General features: G+C 36.0%; 1 pseudogene; it reads right to left on the bottom strand.

Moving 5' to 3' along the window:
* Nucleotides 1-9923: 9923 nt before the first annotated feature.
* Nucleotides 9924-10904, bottom strand: LOC134375988 (olfactory receptor 2T8-like; annotated as a pseudogene).
* Nucleotides 10905-19519: the final 8615 nt, after the last annotated feature.

Raw genomic sequence — 19519 nt, 5'->3', positions numbered from 1 at the left:
CACATCTGTTCTTTTCTCAAATGTCACCTCTCTCTCTCTCTTTTTTTTTTTTTTACTTTTTGGCATGTCACTTTTAACCTTCTAGCATATTATATAATCAACATAGGAGTTATATTTATTGTTTATTGACATTCTCTTCCACCAGAATTTTAAATTCACAATAGAAGATCTTTGTTTTGTTCAATGGTACAAGCTAAATGCCAGCCACAGTGCCTGGAGAAGAGCAGTTGCTCCAGAACATTTGTTGAATACATGAATGCAATGAATGAACCATGAGACTTCATCTTCTCTGCAATGCATATTTTCATTTGGTAAATCTTACAGAAATTAAAATGTATAATTTTTAAAACTTCCCAAAATAATAAATAATGATGTATTGTAACAAAAATGGATCTGTGTTTGTAATTTGAAACATCACCTATATTTTAAATGTGAAAAGTGAAAGCTGTATTTGTTCAAGATCAACAATGCATCTTTCAAAATTTATTTTACTCTTGCCTGTTGTTTTAACTTGTAGAAATTGAGGCATCATTTATTAGTTCTATATGTGGGGAATCATAAGTGCTAATATTATTTGTTTACACTTTCATAGTGTTTAATTAAATGTTTACATATAGTAATTTGTAAAACTTCTGGATGTATGATGTATTCCTCAATATAAACAGGTAAATAAATACATATATGCATACACACATATTCAAATGTAAATGGTGCAATTTGTGAAAACATTGGTCTAGGTTTCTCTCTCTCAATAAATGGTATGATAACAAACATGACAAACGTAAAAATAACAAACAAAAAATTATTTACCGTCTTATTAACAGCTATTCATATGTTTGGATAGAATGATATCTAATTTTTACTTTTGTGCCTTAAATGTAGAAATTATATCAGTGATAACATATGCATTAATTTTATTTATCTGTATTTTATTTTTGTGAATGTTGAGATTCTTTATTATGAAACAAATTAATCCTTTAATCCTAGTTTTAGTTCCCTTGTATAGTAACATTGGTTTGCTAAGATTTTTAGAGTTTAAAGGGATCAGCGCATGAAGGAGGTTTGGAGATATATACATGTACAATTAGTCCCGGACGTAGGGAGTAGTTTGAACCACAGCTCAGTAAAATTTGATGTAGACATATGTTCAGATTTAAGGGCAGTGGTGCCTCTCATTAGCTGGTTGTTTGTATGTGCAACTCTTTACTGAGGTAAAGTCTTTTTTTCTCTCACATAGATCCAAATGTTCCTTGTCTAGCAACACTAAATGTTAGAGAAAAGATGTAACATGCAGTTTACACCCATCTGTCTTCTATAAGCTTTGGGTCTTATCTGAGAATATGCCCTACACATGGTTTGAAGTCTCAGGTTTTGCAACAATTTTTGGATCTATTGTGTTTAGGAAAATCTTATCTATTATGAGAGTCTGTCCATGTCTTTATATACTCAAAGTTTTATCATTTGGAAGAAGCAATCAGTTCAGTTACAAAATTTAACTAGTGTGCATTATTCTCCACATAAACACTTTGATTTTAACCACTTTATTTTAAGAAAACAGACTGTGGAGAACAGAATCTAGAATAATATTGGCATGAATCATGCAGACCACATTATACTAAGAAGGTTTGATAGAAATAAATTGGTCATAATCAGGTTTTCCAGATATGTTGCATTTACTTCTGATAATAACTATATCTGAAGGTGTGTGTGTGTGTGTGTGTGTGTTGTTTCTCAGCATATCTAAAAAAATTCTTCATTCACAAGCAAATTATTTGTTTCTCTAAATTGTTTAACCAAACCCAATTAGTTTGTATAGGTAGCCAAACTGTTTTATTGTGTCAGTGGAACTACTTAGGACTTAATATATTCATTTGAATTGGTGAATCAACCATTATTACCTGATTATTGTGCAAATGGTCCACTTAAATCATGCCTACTTTGAAATCATTTTCTAGCTAGTAGTACTCAAGTCTTTGTCTTCTTTACTGTACTATACAAATCATTTTTATCATTTCATATTAATCAAGGTTCTCAAAATATGCTTTACACTTAATTTACACTCAAAAATACTATTTAAATTTCCTACCAGATCTCTCATTATACAGATAAGGCATATAAAATATTTCTTTAAATTTTGATTTAACTAAAGGCCAATTATATACTAATATTGGTATGACTACATATTAATGTTAAAGTTACTGATTTGCTCCAACATTATTTCTTTGCATTAAATTGTGAGTGCAAGACAAGCACCACCAGAAAGGCACATCATTTCTGTCTGAAAAATGTTTATTTTGAAAAGTATTTGATATGGGAATCCCAGGGAATATTATATCTGAAGGTGCACTTATACATTTCATACTATATGAGAATGATATTTCATTTTTAAAAATGTCCTATGAACCTATAATATCAATGACCCACTTGATATAATAACTAAAAACTCTATCATAAAAACTAAAATTTCAAATTTACTGAGTTGGTGATCAAAAGTTTTTAAAAAAATAGTTGTTAGTGGTAGTTCACTTAACTACAATAAAATATACTAGGAAAGGCAGAAATCAAACACTGAATTGACCTAAATGTGGAAAGAATAAAATCATTGTTTAGAGGAAATGATATAGAATATATGTACAGTACATGTATATCAGAAATCACCTAGCCTAACAATGAGTTTGCTATTGTCTGAAGTAAGTATATAAAGTAAATTTTAATATAAGCTATCTATTTCCTAGTGCATTAAAAACCAAAAAAGAAGAGAAAAGCAAACCTTAATGCCAATGAAGTACCCTGAAAATATTTTATTTATTTTCTGTCTTATCTGTACAACAAACCACTGACAAAATATAAAATCTGAACTGTATTTCGAATAATTTATATATGAAATAAATGTTAATTAGGGCAAAAAGATGGCAGTACCTGACTCATAATGTCATTCTGAAGTTTAGATAAGGCACATTAAATAATGGAGAGAGAGAGAGAGAGAGAGAGAGAAAATGAGACAGGAGAGAGGTTCAGGATGTGATAAAATATAACTGAGTGGAGCAAAGTACAGTTCAGTGACATGGCTCAGAAGTATATTGTACACTCATCGCCTAGTAAAATAGCTTCGTGAAGGTCTATTGGGAAGAAAGAAACTCAAAACACTGAATGAGTATGTTTGCATTGGATTTCTCACTCATGCAACCATATACAAGTGTTTGTGAAAGATGAAAGGGATGTTCTTCATTCTAAAAACAATGAACAGAGTTGCTGACAATTTTATTTTGATACTACCAATTTAATATTATAATTCACCGTTTTTTGCCCTTCTGTCTTTTCATCCTCACAAATACAGGGTAAGGATGTATCTGTCTTTTATTGCTGCCTGTCAGTAAAGCATCCATTTTACCCTTCTCTTCCAATTGAACATAACCTATATGGACTCAAAATTACACACTTCTCAGCTCCCCTTGAAGCCAGCAGAGTGTGGCCATTTGACTAAATTATGGACAATTACAACTGACTCCCACAGTGGTGGGAACTGGAGGCACGTGCCCTTCCTGCTTCCTTCATCCTGCTGTTTAGCATATGAATATGGTGATCTGCAATCTTTCTGGAAGTTTCACATAGAAAAAAACCCAGGAATTTAGGAGCAGAAAGTTGTGAGTCACCAGGTAATTTCCTATCGATCTTGAGTCACAAAGGCTGCTCCAGTCTGCTGAAACCAATGCTTGCTTCCTAGGAACAAGTTAAAAATGAGCCCTCTTTTAGTTAAATTTCCTACTTATTGAGAGTCTCTTAGGAAGGACAGAAACAAATTTTCTCAGTTATTAAATTGTGATGAATTTTTTAAAAGTATTTCCTTATTTTGGTAGAGACAACTAAAAGAAATTTTTCAGGTGACTCTGAGAAGCTAAGGAAATGTTTGGTGTGAAAGTTCGGAAGTTATTTGTTTACTTTGTGACCAGTTCTACCATAGAATCAAAGGATGTAACAAATCAGGCTATGTTTTTAGAGCCAGTGTGAGAAAAGTTCAAAATGTTGACCATACACTTACTATTTTCAACCAGATCCAGCAAGAAGGGGGAGATGTAACCAGTCAAGAGTTAGCAGAGATGAGGAAATGTAACTTTGCTTATAAAACATCCCTCTAGCTGACATATGCAGTAGATGTCACTCAAGTCTCCTACTTAGGAGCTTTGTAGGATGGAAAACATCAACTGCTTTTGTCCTTCAAATGAAAGCCTGTGTAAGTTGTAGGTGCAGAGTGTCAGCCTTACAAGGAGATGACTCCGTGGCTCAGACTTTCTCAAGCACTTTGCCTTGAGTATTCTCCCACATAAAATGTTGGCCACCTTGCTTATCACAAAAGATGAAGCTAAGTTTCTTCTCACCTCAAATTTATTGTTGGAAATATTCTCATGCAGCCATCGTTGATTAATTTAGAGAATAATCAAGAAATCAAAAAATCTCCTCTGGCAGTAGATTTTGCCTGATACAGCTTTCTGATAAAAATAGCTAGACCCCAACTATGCATTTGAAGAAACAGTATTGCCAAAGGAAACCTAAGTCTGATTTGTAGCATTCTGAATTTGTGAGTTCTGGAAATGTCAGTAAATCCTTAGGCCACTGAGGTTGCATTAGCAGGAAATAGTTGTGGAAGCAGCAAGAAGAAGCATGGGAAATGGCTACACATTGAAGTTCTGTGGCTTCTAGGCCAGAACACAGCCACTTTTGATAGTTCCATGTGAGGAGCCATGTCGCCAGGGTATGGCCTGAGATGTAAGGGAAAGGAACGTGCAGAAATAGCTTGAGCGAAAGGGAGTGGGAGTATTGATGACAGATTAGGAATTCCCTAGAGTGCGACAGAAGAGTCTGGGTGTCACAGGGGAGAAAACAGATGGAGTCTAATTCAGCACGGATTGAATAAAGCAAGATGAACAATAAGCATTTGCTCAGGGAAAAAAAAAAAAAACCTTGGCTTTTCTGACCCCTTCCCCATCTTTCCTTCTTTCTTTCTTTCTTTCTTTCTTTCTTTCTTTCTTTCTTTCTTTCTTTCTTTCTTTCTTTCTTTCTTTCTTTCTTTCTTTCTTTCTCTCTCTCTCTCTCTCTCTCTCTTTCTCTCTCTCTCTCTCTCTCTCTCTCTCTTTCTTTCTTTCTTTCTAGTTTTTATTTATTTATGCATATTTTATTCCCGCTCTTCATAGCAAGAGAGCACATTCTATGTTAATAGGTCTGTTTGTGGCCTGTCCCTTCCACCAGATAGAAATACTAGAGTAAATCACTTTGTGGATTTCCTTTGCAGCCAATACTGAGAGACCCTGGGGTTTGAAGAGTCAGTGGAAATCTCACTTATTCCACTGTCCACATATTGTAGGGAGGCAGAATAAAAAAAAAAAAAAAGACTTGCTTCATTTAAGTTACTCTGCTATATTTTCTTATATATTTAGATTTTGGGGATCATTTAATTGCCCCATGAATCCATCAAAAATAAATTTAAGCAAATGACATTTAGCTTATTTAATTGTATTTTCCATAACTGTTATAACAGCTAAACCTTACTGAGTATTTTTTAAGTCTCAGGCAATGTTTTAAGCATCTTACATTTATTATTTCATAACATTCCCAAGGTTATTGGGCTTAACCTAGACTTTAAATCCAGAAGTCCTAGCATCAGAACTCAATTCGTACAACAATACAACATTTTCCCACTGACTCCTATCTTTCACCCGACAGAAGGACATCATTTGACAACAACTTGCTCTTGAGGAGGGGAGGAGAAGCCTATTTCATGTGTGTTTGTGTGCGTGTGTGTGTGTGTGTGCACGTGTGTTTGCGTGTGTGCGTGTGTGTGCATGCGCACGTGTTTGTGTGTATGTGTGCGTGTGTGTGTGTGCGTGCGGGCGCACGCGTGTGTGTGTATGCATGCGTGTGTGTGTGTGTGTGTGTGTATGCATGCGTGTGTGTGTGTGTGTGTGTGTGGTGGGGGGGAGGTGTTCAGTCCCACTGTTCCAACTGGCTCTTTCTTAAGTGAAAGCCTTTTAAAGTCAGACAACTGGGTTCAGATTTATGAGAATCCAGACCATGAATTTCGCCCCAATAAGCTTGTCTCCATTTTTCAAAAATAGACTTAATATTGAACCTATCTTAAAAAGACATGGTAATAAATAAAAGGGGAAAATAATGGTGAAACAATAAGTAAAATGTAGTCACAAAGTAAGTACTGAGTGAATAAATTATATTTTATGTTTATTATTTTTGTTATTTAGTTATTTTCTGACAAGTTAAACATTTTTCCTTCCTCTGGGTGAGAGTTAAATTAATCCACTTCATGTGTCTTTAAAGAGAATAGTGAGACAAAATATATATTTTTAAAATTTTTATTTTTTTTCATTGTACATGTTTACAAGGTACAGTTTGTTATTTCAACACACACATATATTGTTTAATAACCTGATGAGAATATTTAGAATGTCTGTCATCTAAACATTTATCATTTCTCTGTAGTTAAAACATTCACGATCTTCTTTTCTGGCTATCTTGCAACACATAATACTGCATTATTAGATATTGTCACCCAGGGCACCAGAATTTACTCTTCCAATCCAACTGCAACTTTATCACTTTGTACCAGTCTACCAACCCTTCCCCAGCCTCACCCCTCCTCTCTGGCCTGCTTCTGCTAACCACTGCTCTACTCTCTATTTCTCCCTTCTTAACTTATTTTTCCTTAATTGACTCATGATAATTGTATGTGTTTATGTAGAAAATATGATATTTGGGTACATTCAGACTGTGTTCAATGATCATATTAGGTTGCTTAGTAGATCCATTACCTCAAACGTTTTCACTCCTTTGCGTTAGGAACATTGAACATCCTCTTGACTAGCGATTCAAAGATACACAACACTTTGTTGTTAACTATAGTCTCCCTATATTTCTGTAGAACCCTAGATCCCATTCTTCCTTCCTTTCTAATATTTGGTACCGACTGATCACGCTGTCCCCAACCTTCTTTCGCTGCCCCCACCAGTATCTATTAACCACTGTTCTACTCTCTATTTCTGTAAGCTCAACTTTTTTTAGCTTCCACATACGAGTGAGAACATGTGATATTTCTCTCTCTGTACCTGGCTTATTTCACTTAACATGACTTTCTCCAAGATCATCCACGTTATTGCAAAATGCAGAATTTCATTCTTTTTTAAGGTGTAGATAAAATATTTAATGAAATCACCTTTTCATCATAGTATGCCTTTGTTTATGGAAATAAACACAGGTTTAAAATATAATCAATTGGAAGAGTTCCATTAAGACTCTGAAGCACGATGTTCAGGTTTGAGACAAATTCATCAACCAGCTTTTCTTCAGTGTAATCTTGATGTGAACGTCTAAAATATCTCCAGGGATCTTCAGAACTGAATCTGGCTCATTCTCACTCATTGTTTTTTCTAGACCCTTCTGCTTTTTCTATCATGTGAGATAAGAAATACAATTCTGACTAAAATGCTATTCAAGGATAAAAAAAGTGTGAAAGGATTCAGATGAAAGCAAAAATAGCAAAAGTAAAGAAATAAAAAAATAATTTCTATGTGTGTTATCTTAAACTATTTTCTTACACTTAATTTTTCACATTTAATTGCTTTATCTTTGTGGAGCACTTAAATATATATTATTACTGAAATAGATATATAAATAAATATGTATTTATATTTATTTCCTTTGTAAATCAACAACTTCTTTAAATGTGCCAAATTTCTTGTCTAAAATTATTGTAGGCTTATAATAGCTTACCAGCAAAAAAATAAGATATATACTCTGAACACCTGAACCCTAGTATTTCGAAACCCTATTTTGTCCTTTATTATCTGACATTTGATATTTCAGGAAAAAGTACCTCCTAGAAAAAACAACTCAGATTTTCACTGTCATAATTCAGCCAATGGATTTGGAATTTTGGTCCAATACATATTTTAAAAAACAAATAAATTCACAGTTTCAAGCAAAATGGAGGAGGTGTAAGAGATGCCTTACATAAAAACACATTTAGTTAAAATAGTTAATCTCAAGCATTGATTGGAATAAATGCCAAAAATACATAATAATAATAAATAACCCAACTGTAGTTTTACTTACAAATTTCTAAGTAGTTTTATATCATATGCTGCCTATGAATGGGCACCTAGGTTTTGTTTTCTATGGAAGCGTCTACGTGTTTTGTTTTACAGAAACTAAAATAGATAGTTCACAGTATTGCTAGGCATGTTTAATTAACAGTAATTTATTGTATGTTTTCAAATAGGTAGAAGAGAGGAGATCACATGTTCTTATCTCAAAGAAATGATAAAATTTTGCCAAGAAATAAAGAAAGAAAAAGACAAAGAGAGAGAGAGGAAGGAAGGAAGGAAGGAAGGAAGGAAGGAAGGAAGGAAGGAAGGAAGGAAAGAAGGAAGGAAGGAAAGAAGGAAGGAAGGAAGGAAGGAAGGAAAAGAAAGAAAGAATCACAATAATATGCCAACATTTCAGAAGAAGAAAACAGAACTTTAGTTACTAGAAGTGGAAAGAGAAAGGGGTGGGGAGAGGGGTTGATTAGAAATTAATGAGAAATGGGTTGATGGATACAAAGAATGATTACACATTGTAATGAAGAACAAACTAACTATCCTGATTTTGTCATCACATATTGCAAGCAACTATTGATAGCCAACTTTGTACCTCACAAATGTGTAACAAATTATGCTTGAATTAAAAAAATGAAATGATAAATTTTTTCAATGATGAATATTCTAATTACCCCGATTTGATCACCACAAATTGTGTACATGTGTTGAAATACAACTGTATAGCCCATAAATACATCCAATCAATAGAATTCAATTAAAAAATAAACAAATTATTTTAAAAAACAAACAAGTAAAATTTAATATTCACAAAAGAAGATACACAACCAAGCAATAAGTTAAAGCAAAAGTCCTCAACACCAATTGTCACCAGAAAAATGAAAATTAAAACAAAATGAGTTACTACTTCTACTAGAATTGGGTAAAATAAAAAATAATGGTAGTATTGGAAGTAATGGGACGTTGTGTGTATTGTCAGTGGGAGTGAAAAATTGAACAAACACTGAAAAATAGTTTGCTAAATCGTTCATCATACATCAACCAAGAGAATAAAAACATATGACCACAAAAAGGAGCTTTAGTCATAACTGCTCCAAAATGAAAATAGTTCAGATGTCCATCAACAAAATAATGGGTAAACAAATGGTGATATAGCCAGAAAATGGAAGACAAATAGTGATTAAAAAGAGTAAACTACTGATGAGTATAAAAATTTGGAGAAATCTTTAAAAATAAATTAAGCTGAGAGAAAGAAACAGATGAAAAACAAACAAACAAACACCCCCCCCACCGCACCCTCCCACCAAACAAAAAAAATCTGCTGTTGGTTTTGATTAATACAAAATTTTAGGATAAGAAGAACTGAAAGATGGGAATAAAAATCTGACCAGTGGCTGTGTGCCGGATGGCGGGCTTCCCCTGGACAATGACGAGAGGGCCCATTCAGGCAGGATGGACATTGTCTCTTGAGATTGGTGGTGAGTTAGAAGTGCAGGTACTTGTTGCAACTGGTTGAAAGAAATGCCTCAGATGCGAGCATTCTACTACGTAAAAATTGTACCTCTACTTGAAACAAATGGCAACAATCAATTCTCAAAATTGTTTGAATAGTTACTTCATTCTTCGAAGAGCAATTATTATAGACCATGATGTAGAATCATTTTACTAAGGATTTGTGATTCACAGAATTTTAGCAATCAACAATTTGATCTGGTGATAACAGGTCAATAAATGAATGCAAAGCATTGAGATTTGTCTGCAATACGAAGTAAAACAGATTTTTAAAAAAGAGGCAAATGTACAAATAAATATACTTTCTCCTTAGGAAATCCCACATAATCGCACTGGATAGCCATCAAACATGGCGAAGATTAATGCCTTATTCACTTGGATGTAAAGCAGCCGCTGACCAGTCCGCTTTCTTAGGGCTCCTATGATGTCATCGATCCCTGGACTGTGCATGAGGGGGTTGAGTGCAGGGGAGAAGATAGCGTAGAATGCTGACACAACCTTGTCCTGGTCAGCTGACCTGTAGGATCTGGGTCTCATGCAGATAATAATGGCAGATCCATAAAAGAGTCCCACCACAGCCAAATGTGACGAGCAGGTGGCAAAAGCCTTCTTGCAAGCTTCCGTAGGATGCATGTGCAGAACAGCAGTGAGGATGTGACTATAGGTCAGGATGACGGAAAAGGGGACCAGAAGCATTAACATACAGCAGAGGTATGTGACATACTCAAAGACAAACATGTCACTGCAAGCCAAACGCACCAGTGTGGAGGACTCACAGATGAAACTGTCGATCTCGTGTGCACCACAAAATGGGCGGCTCACAGTAGCAACAACCTGCATGAGCCCATCAGATGACCTCAGGAACCAACACCCCAAAGTCATTCTCAGGTATAACCGCCAGCTCCTGAGGATGCGGTATTGCAGTGCTGGCAAACAGCCATATGACAGTCATAGGACATGGCTGACAGGAGGAAGCACTATCCACCACATAGAGTAACCAAGCAGAAAATCTGCAACCCACAATCAGCAGAGGGTATGGACTTCTTTCTGGTCACCTAGTCAGAAGGTAGTGGAAACCAGCATCAGGTCTATGAAGGAGAGTTGTCTCAGAAGGAAGCACAGGGGCTTGTGGAGCTGGTGGTCCCTGTAAGTCAGGGGAAGCATGAGGGCACTGCCCATAAGGGAGGTGAAAGCAATTGTCAGAACCTCCATGAACAGACATTGGTGGCTTCTGCTGCCATTAAAGAGTCCTAGAAGAATAAAATATGTGGTAATGTTCCCATTTTCCATGATTTTAAACGGGAGTGGTACTGCAACTGGAGCAATAGATGAGAGCATTTTCATTATTTACAATGCTCCAAGTGAATTACATATTTCTTGAAAGGCACTTGTGTGAAAATTATGAAACCTATTTCAAATCCTTCATCTGGCTTCTGCAAAATGCTTGAACTTGAACATAAAATTAACTTTAACTTTTTCTCATTTTTAAGGCCTTTGTGACAAATTCTCAGGTTGAATACTGATTAACTGGCATAATGAATTATCTGTAAATTGCAAGTAACAAATCTGATCCCAAAATAAATGGTTAAGAAAACAATTATTCACAAACTTTCACATACTTTGTCATTTATATTTTGCTTGCCTTATATCATGCATAGTCAATATTCTTAGAAGGTGAATTAAATCAATATTTTAATGATGTTAAAGCTTGTTACTAAATAATAAAGGTTACATATCTCTAACATATCTAAATTCGCTGAAATTTCCCTGACATTGACTAATCCAAACAAAAGGACTTATACTCTCAGGTACAGTTCTCACACCTGGAAACTAAGTCTGAGGTGGAAGCATAACTTAATTTGGAGTTGTTAGTACATTTAGTTGTACTTTGAAGTATTGCACATTGAAAACAATAATGACCTTCTTGAATGTTTTCTTCTAAAGGACTGTAATGAAAAATGAACACTCTCATTAAGGTACTTTGCCATAACAAGACTGTTTATTCTCAAAGGCACACTAATACATATTTACCAAGTAAAGGCATTAAAACTTAGTTCTTTATCCAACCATAGACATAGATGAATTTCTTTTCAATCATTGAGAATATTTACATATTTAAAGACATTTTAATCTGTGATCTGCTTGTACTTCAACTTTTCTAGTTTGTTGAATAATATGGCTATAGCTACAGAGATTTGGATGCTAATTCATTTTCAAGGATACGGTCATGTCTCCAACATGCAATCTCTACACCTAGTAACTCTATGAAACCCCTAGTTATGGCCCTGAGCATCACTTTCTTGAAGGGCCTCAAAAACCTCCTAACTCAGTTCTTTAATTGAAGACTTCTCTTTCCCCATTATTTCAACTTCTCTCTGTTGAAGGCTGATTAAAATTTTAAACCTATTTAAAAACCAACTGGTAATTTAGTAACTATAGGGTGTTGAGCAAGTTTCTTAAATTAGTTTTTTGTACCATATTAACCATTTTTTAGCACACAGTCAGTACAGTGGCATTACTAAATTTGCATTGTTGTGCAACCATTGAAAATATCTATCTCTGCAACTCTTTTCATTTCTCGAAACAGATACTCTGTACCCATTGAACAATAACTGCCTATTCTCGCCTGCCCCCAGCCCCTGGCAACCTCCATTGTACTTTCTATCTCTATAAATTTTACTACTCTAGGAGCCTCATATAAATGAAATCATGCAGCATTTGTCTTTTAATAACTATGGATTTTCTGGAGTTCAAAATTAATATGCAAATGATTAAATATTAGATTAAGAGGAAATACATAAGATAAAACTGGTGAACCCCCAACAGGCTATCTATCTACATCCTACTTGAGCAGTATTGTCTTCATGTACCTCTTTGTGTGGAGAAAATATCTTCTAGTCTGGTTATGTCTGCTTTATTTATATCACTGTCCAGAGTGTACTATTAAGGGGTGGGTACACACAGATAGATAGATAGATAGATAGATAGATAGATAGATAGATAGATAGATAGATAGATAGATAGATAGACAGACAGACAGACAGACAGACAGACAGACAGACAGACAGACAGACAGACAGACAGGCAGACAGACAGGCAGACAGATATAGATATAGACATATGCGGCCTATTGCCATCCTTGGCTGAAAATGCTCTCTTAATAACATACCAGGGCTGTATAAGTCTGATGCTTTGAATGCTGAAGGTGTTGAAGCAGATGTTTTACAGATTCCAGAATTTCAGTATAGTTCCTACATGCTTTTGGAAATCTATGACTCATTCAAATAGGAATCATTTAGGAGAAAACTACAATGTAAATAAATTATTCTTAGAAAGGAATAATGATGTTAAAATACACTGATGAGTAAAGTAATGTGGTTCTGACATTAATTGTCTAAACTTTAATAGGACAGGAAGATTAAGCAGTGTCACATGGAGAGCCTACTTGTCAAAGACAACAGTTGAAATAAAGCCCATGGTAGAATTCAGCTATTATTTCTCCTGGTTTAACTAATTTTGACAGAATTGCTGCTGCATTGTAAATATCAGTTGGTTTGTATCTATATAACAAAATTAATCTTATTTTTATATTTTATTTGTTTGTCTCTTTCTAAGAAAACCAATTATAGTAGCAACAAAAGTGACAGTAGTATTCAGTCCACTTGCTTCAGTTCACTTTTATTTGAGGCTACTTTTCCTGATTCTTTTAGGGTATTTTGCTGTTGTTATTGGTCTAAATATTTTCTATTGCCAGATACTCTTAAACCCTTGTTCCATCTTTTATGAAAACTGTGACATTAGGATTTTCTATGACTTTGTTTATAATTCTGAGATTTTACAACTGTAAAAAGAAGATTTCTAAAATTCCATCTCACAGAATGGTTGCTGGAAAAAGCCACCTCTTTTTTCATTTCTGATTTTTGTTATTTGGGTCTTCTCACTTCTTTTTTAGCCATGCTACCTAACGGTTTGTCTATCTGGTTTATCTTTTCAAAGAAAAACAACTTTTTGTTTCTTTGAGCTTTTGTATTATTTTCAGGGTCTCTATTTCATTTAGTTCTGCTCTGATCTTAATTATTGCTTTCTGTTTATGAATTTCAGGGTTGGATTGTTATTGTTTTTCTAGTTCTCTGAGGTGTAGTGTTAGGTTGTTTATTTGAATTCTTTCTATTCATTTGATACATTTGTTGCAATAAGCTTCCCTCTTAGTACTGCTTTCTAAGTGTCCCACAGGTTTTGGTAAGATGTGTTTTTATTTTCATTAGTTTCAAGAATTTTTTTTGATTACCTATTAATTTGTTCTTGGTCATAGGTTATTCAGAAGCATGTTGTTTAATTTCTATGTATTTATATCCTTTCCAGATTTTCATTGGCTATTGACTTCTGGTCAATGAAGTCTGAAAAGATACTCGAAATGATTTCAGTTTTTCCAAAATTTGCTGATACTTGATTCATTACCTAACATGTGGTCTGACCTGGAGAATGTGCTATGTGCTGATGAGAATAATGTATACTCTATAGATGTTGGATAAAATGTTATGTGGATATCTGCCAGGTGTAGTTGGTCTAAAGTGTAGTTTAAATCTTGTGTTTGTCTGTTAATTTGTTTTCTGGATGAACTGTCCAATGCTGAGAAAGGGGTGTTCTGGTCCCCAACTATTACAAATGATACCAGAGAAATACAAAAAATCATTAGAGACTATTATAAACAGTTGCACACCAATAAATTTGAAAACCTGGAGGAAATGAATAAATTTCTGGATACATAGAAACTACCAAGACTGAACCAAGAAAACATAGAAAACCTGAACACATCAAATCAAGCATCAAGATTGAAACAGTAATCAGCCATCTCCCTATAAAGTAAACCCTAAGACCAAATGGCTTTACTGTTGAATTCTACCAAACCTTTAAAGCGGAATTAATACCAATTATCTTCAAACTATTCCAAAAAATTGAAACACAGGCCATTCTCCCAAACTCATTCTATGAGGCCAGCATCACCTTGATACTAAAACCAGGCAGAAATACAACAAAAAAGAAACTGCAGGCCAATATCTTTGATGAACATAGATGGAAAATCCTGAACAAATTGTTAGCAAATGGAAGACAGCAACACATCAAAAAAACAAAACAAAACTATATACCATGAACAGGTGGGATTCATCCCACAGATGCAAGAATGGTTCAAACGATGCAAGTCAATAAATATGATACACCACATTAACAAAATCAGGGAGAAAAACCATATGATTATCTAAATAAATGCAGAAAAAGCATTTGAAAAAAAAATTAACACCTCTTCACAATAAAGACTGTCAGTTAAATAGGTATAGAAGGAAAGTATCTTAATGCAGTAAAAGCCATATGTGACAAACTCACTGCCAATATCATCCAGAATGGGGAAAAGTTGAAAGCTTTTCTGTTAAGAATGGGAAAAAGACAAGGATTCCCACTCTTACCACTCCTATTTAACATAGTATTGGACATACTGGCCAGAGCTATCAAGCACAAAAAGAAATAAACAGCATCCATACTGGAAAAGATGAAGTCAAATTGTCCCTGTTTTCAGATGTTGTGATTGTATTTATAGAAAAGCCTAAAGACTCTACAAAAACAGTCAAAGACCTGATAAACAATTTTAGTAAAATTGCAGGATACAAAATCAACAGGCAAAAATCAGTATCATTTTAATACTCTAACAACGAACTAATAGAAAAAGAAATTGAGAAATCTAGCCAATAGTCACCAAAAAAATAAAACACCCAGGAATAAAGTTAACCAAAGAGGTGAAAGATCTCTACAGCAAGAACTACAAATCACTGTTGAAAGAAATTAAAGCGGATACAAAAAAATGAAAAGACATTTCATGCTCTTGAACTGGAAGAATCAACATTGTGAAAATGTCCATACTACCCAAAGTGATGTACAAATTCAGTGCAACCCCCTGTGAATAACAATGACATTCTTCACATAAATAGAAAAAAAAATCCTAAAATTCATATGGAAAAACAAAAGACCCTGAATAGCCAAAGTAATTCTGAGCACTTAGTTACTCCTAGCTGAGGTTAGTGACACTGCGCTGGGTCACCAATCATTTGGGCAATGTCTTCTGTTCTTGGGAGAAGTACCTGAGTGCCATGTTGTTCTTTGGTTAGGGTGTGTGACCCTGCGTGGGCCTGTTCACACCCCAGCTAGTTTCATTGACCTTCATGGGTTCACTGTAGGTCCTCAGTTTGAATCGATGACCTGGGCAGGGTTTCTTTTTCCTCTTTCCAACAGGCAGAGGCTCCTCTTGAGTCTTTGCTTCCCCTTGTTGGAGGATGGGTTGGTGGTGGTTGAGAATTTTCATCCTTACTTTAATTGACTATCCCGGGTTTCTGTACTCTCTGGGGATCTTCATGTGTCTCTCCCTGAATCAATGCAGTCTCATTGGCTACACACATACCTCCCACTCCCAAGTGTCCTACATTGGGAGTTAGTGTAATTCCCCTGTTGGCTGTGCAACTGGGTCATGGGTCTACATTCACTCACCTCTTTACCTGGGCTCTGCTAGTGACCCTCCTGGTGTCAATGCAATCGAGCAGTCAGCTGATGACCTGCACAGCACTGGTGGCCTCAGCAGCACCAGCGGCTGCTACTCTGGTTGTGGGCTACCCTTGCAACGGGCAGTAGTGGTTGGCTGCATTTACAGCAGTGGTGGCTATAGCAGTGGCTCTGTTAGACCACATGCATCATTGCGGTGACTGCAGTACTTGGAGACCACCCAAGTGATGGCACCCTGCACTCCTGTCATCTGTCGGCATGCATCCCTCGGCTCCTGAGGTTCCCATGCTCCAAGACTATCTCAAAGGTGAGAACTTCTTCTGCCAATTTCATGGACTCTCTATCTAGCAAATATCCAGGCTTCTCCAAGTAGGACTCTCCCTCCAGGTTTCCATGGATGGGGCTAGGGTAGGGTGACCAGCAACCAGTCACCCCAGTGTGTCAAGCAAGCTAAAGATGCTGGCATTGCTATCTAGCCTTTCTTGAGGAAAAGGATTATACTCAAATGAGTTCAGATGTTTACTGGCAAGAATTAGTGGTAGGTTTTTTGCTGCTAAAGTATTAAATGAAAGGAAATGTTTTATATCAAGGCATTTTTTATGAGTCTGGACTTAATTTCAAGACAAGGACTCTTGGTAACAATTCTAATAGGATGCTGGAGTGTCTCTTTGTGCCTGTGAGAAATGTCAACCATAATTCTTGGAACTGTCCAGAGAAATAGAGCCAATAGGATATATGCAGATACAGATAAAGATTATATAGCTATAGATATGTAAAGATATTTATTTAAAGCAATTTGGCTCACATGATTATGTGGGCTTGTTCATCCTTAGAGCAGCCTGGAAGACCAGATATTCAGCAGGATTCAAGGCCATAGTCTAGAGGCAAAATTTCTCCTTAAAGGAAAACATTAGTTTTATTCTCAAGGGCTTTAACTGTATGGATAAGAACCACAGACCTTACTAACAGTGACCTTTGTTTAGAGTCAACTGATTGCAGATATTAACCATGGGTACAAAATACCTTTACAACAAAACCTAGATTAAAGTTTGATTTAATATATCAGTACTACAGTTGAAAAAACTTGACACATGAAACTAATCATCACAACTTATAGTAGGTGAAATGACAATGCCAGATTCACCATTATGGACTCTTTGATTAGAGATAAAGACATTGCAGAGCCATGGTCAAAGTAAAACTGCATATTATACATGGCCAGCTGACCATGCTTTCCAGGAGAAAACAGAGTATTAGGGAATGCATTCTGGAGGAGAGGACAGAAATCACTGAGTAGTTCATACATGGTTGCCCATTTTGACCAAGATCAATGGCAAACGGTGGTGCTGTGAAACCAAAGCTCCGTATATCAGTGGGGATAAAAAAAATTCTGTATTAAAAGTAGACATTTATTGCTATACACTTTAGAGTCAAGGTGAATCTATTTTATAAAATGGGCAGTTTGCCCTTAATAAATGGCAATAAAGCAAGTGGACCACGGCATTCTTAGGGCGAGATATATGTGTAGCTATTAGAGTGCTATAGTTTGAATGTTTGTCCCCCCAAAACTCATGTTGAAATTTCATTGCCACTGTAAGAGTATTAAAATGTGGTAGCTTTAAGAGGTGATTAGGCCTTGCGGATTCTTCCCTCACGGATAGAATGAATGCCTTTATAAAAGGAAGAGTCTGGCCCCCTCTTTCTCATCTTTGCCATCTACCTTTCGCTATGAGAGAATGCAGCAAGAAGGACCTTGCCAGATGCAGGCACCTTATTCTTAACCTTCCCCCACTCCAGAGCTGTGACAAAATAAGTTTCTGTTCTTTGTAAATTACACAGTTTGGTATTCTTTTATATTAGCACAAAATGAAGAAAGCAGCAGAGGTATGGCTTGATTAATAGAACCAACAAAAATAAAATAGTCTGGGAGTGGAAGACTGCTGTCAGTCCCATTATGGAACAAATCATAATCCATCAACTTCTCTCCTGTTTGAACGAGTTTTCAGTCTGAAAGCTCATTACATGAAACATAGACCAGGTCGCTTAGATAAAGGGTTCCACATACCACAAAAAGTATATGTATTTGCTATATGCCAATTATTTTACCAAGTGATTTACAGCCGTATAACAGAGCAAAATCCTTAGATATTTTGAAAGATGTTTATGGAGTCTGAGCTTACACTAGGGAGTACTCTGTTTTAGAGGAAAATTTGTGCTTTCTTTAACATATATTAGATACAAAAGCTAAGGCTGCAACTGTATGCTTTGAATTTCCCATGCCCCCATGCTCTTAGTGGGCAAATTCCAAAACATGATGTACCTTTGTGCTGGAACTAGAATTTCCATGAAACCATATTTCGGGCCACCTGGACATTGTTGCTAGATGTCTTTTGTGAGTCCTATCACATGATCTACCTGCTTTACAAGACAGGAGCTAAATTTGTGTGAACGGTGTTAAAAGGCCCCCTTCACTCTGACCTCAGATTGACTTGGTCTCATGAGGTGTACTGTACATGATTCTGTGCTCTTCACATTCCCTCTCCCCCATCAGAACCTAAGTACCAAGGTATTTCAAAAAGTTCATGAAAATATTTGTATTATCTCTTAAGTGCATTTTTTCATGATCTTTTTGAAGTATGCTTGTACTTGTTTCCCCAGCTGCTAGGAGTGTTAGTGTCTGACAGCTCTCTCAGCTAAGTCTCTCTCAAGGCATTGTCCTTGGGCGAAGAAAACTACCTAATCCAAGGTCATGCTCACTTCTTAGGGGCAAGCCACATCCAATCAATGCCTCTATGGGGACACAAAGGCAAAACCACTTGCCCTACTGCAGGACAACTCAGAAAGCCCATCTCAGAGGTCCTCCCAGGGAGAGCCAAGGCCTTCACTGTAACAGATTCACGGTCTAATTTTTTCCTTTGGCCAGTTCTTCTTCATTCACTCCACAGGGGTTGGTCCCAAGTGCGCTCCCCAGTAAACTTCCTGAATGCCTATTTCCGTCTCAGTCTATTTCCCAAGAACCAAGAAGTGTGCCCCTCCCAGGCGTTGGAGAGTACAAGAGCAGAGGAATGTTATTTACTTTGTTCAAGCTTGCTGTTCTGTGCCTCTTGGCTCTCCCCTCTGGCAGGGTCACCTTTTAGATGACCTCTGTACAGCCCATCTGGGTGAGGTCTGGGAGCTACTGCATCTCCACATTTCTCTAGAAAGATGAGTGGGCAAAACTTCTTAACCTTTCTATGAGGGGGGTTCAGCAAACTTCTAATTTGCTTACCAAATCTTGCCCATTTCTTTGTACATAGTCTTTAATAAATCTCGGCTCAGACACCTCGCTTCACTATAATTTCTGTTTCCTGATGGAAATC

This window comes from Cynocephalus volans, chromosome 4 (assembly GCF_027409185.1).
Source record: "Cynocephalus volans isolate mCynVol1 chromosome 4, mCynVol1.pri, whole genome shotgun sequence".
Classification (NCBI taxonomy): Eukaryota; Metazoa; Chordata; class Mammalia; order Dermoptera; family Cynocephalidae; genus Cynocephalus; species Cynocephalus volans.
The sequence above is the reverse complement of the archived record's forward strand: the minus strand, read 5'-3'. Positions and strand labels throughout refer to the sequence as shown.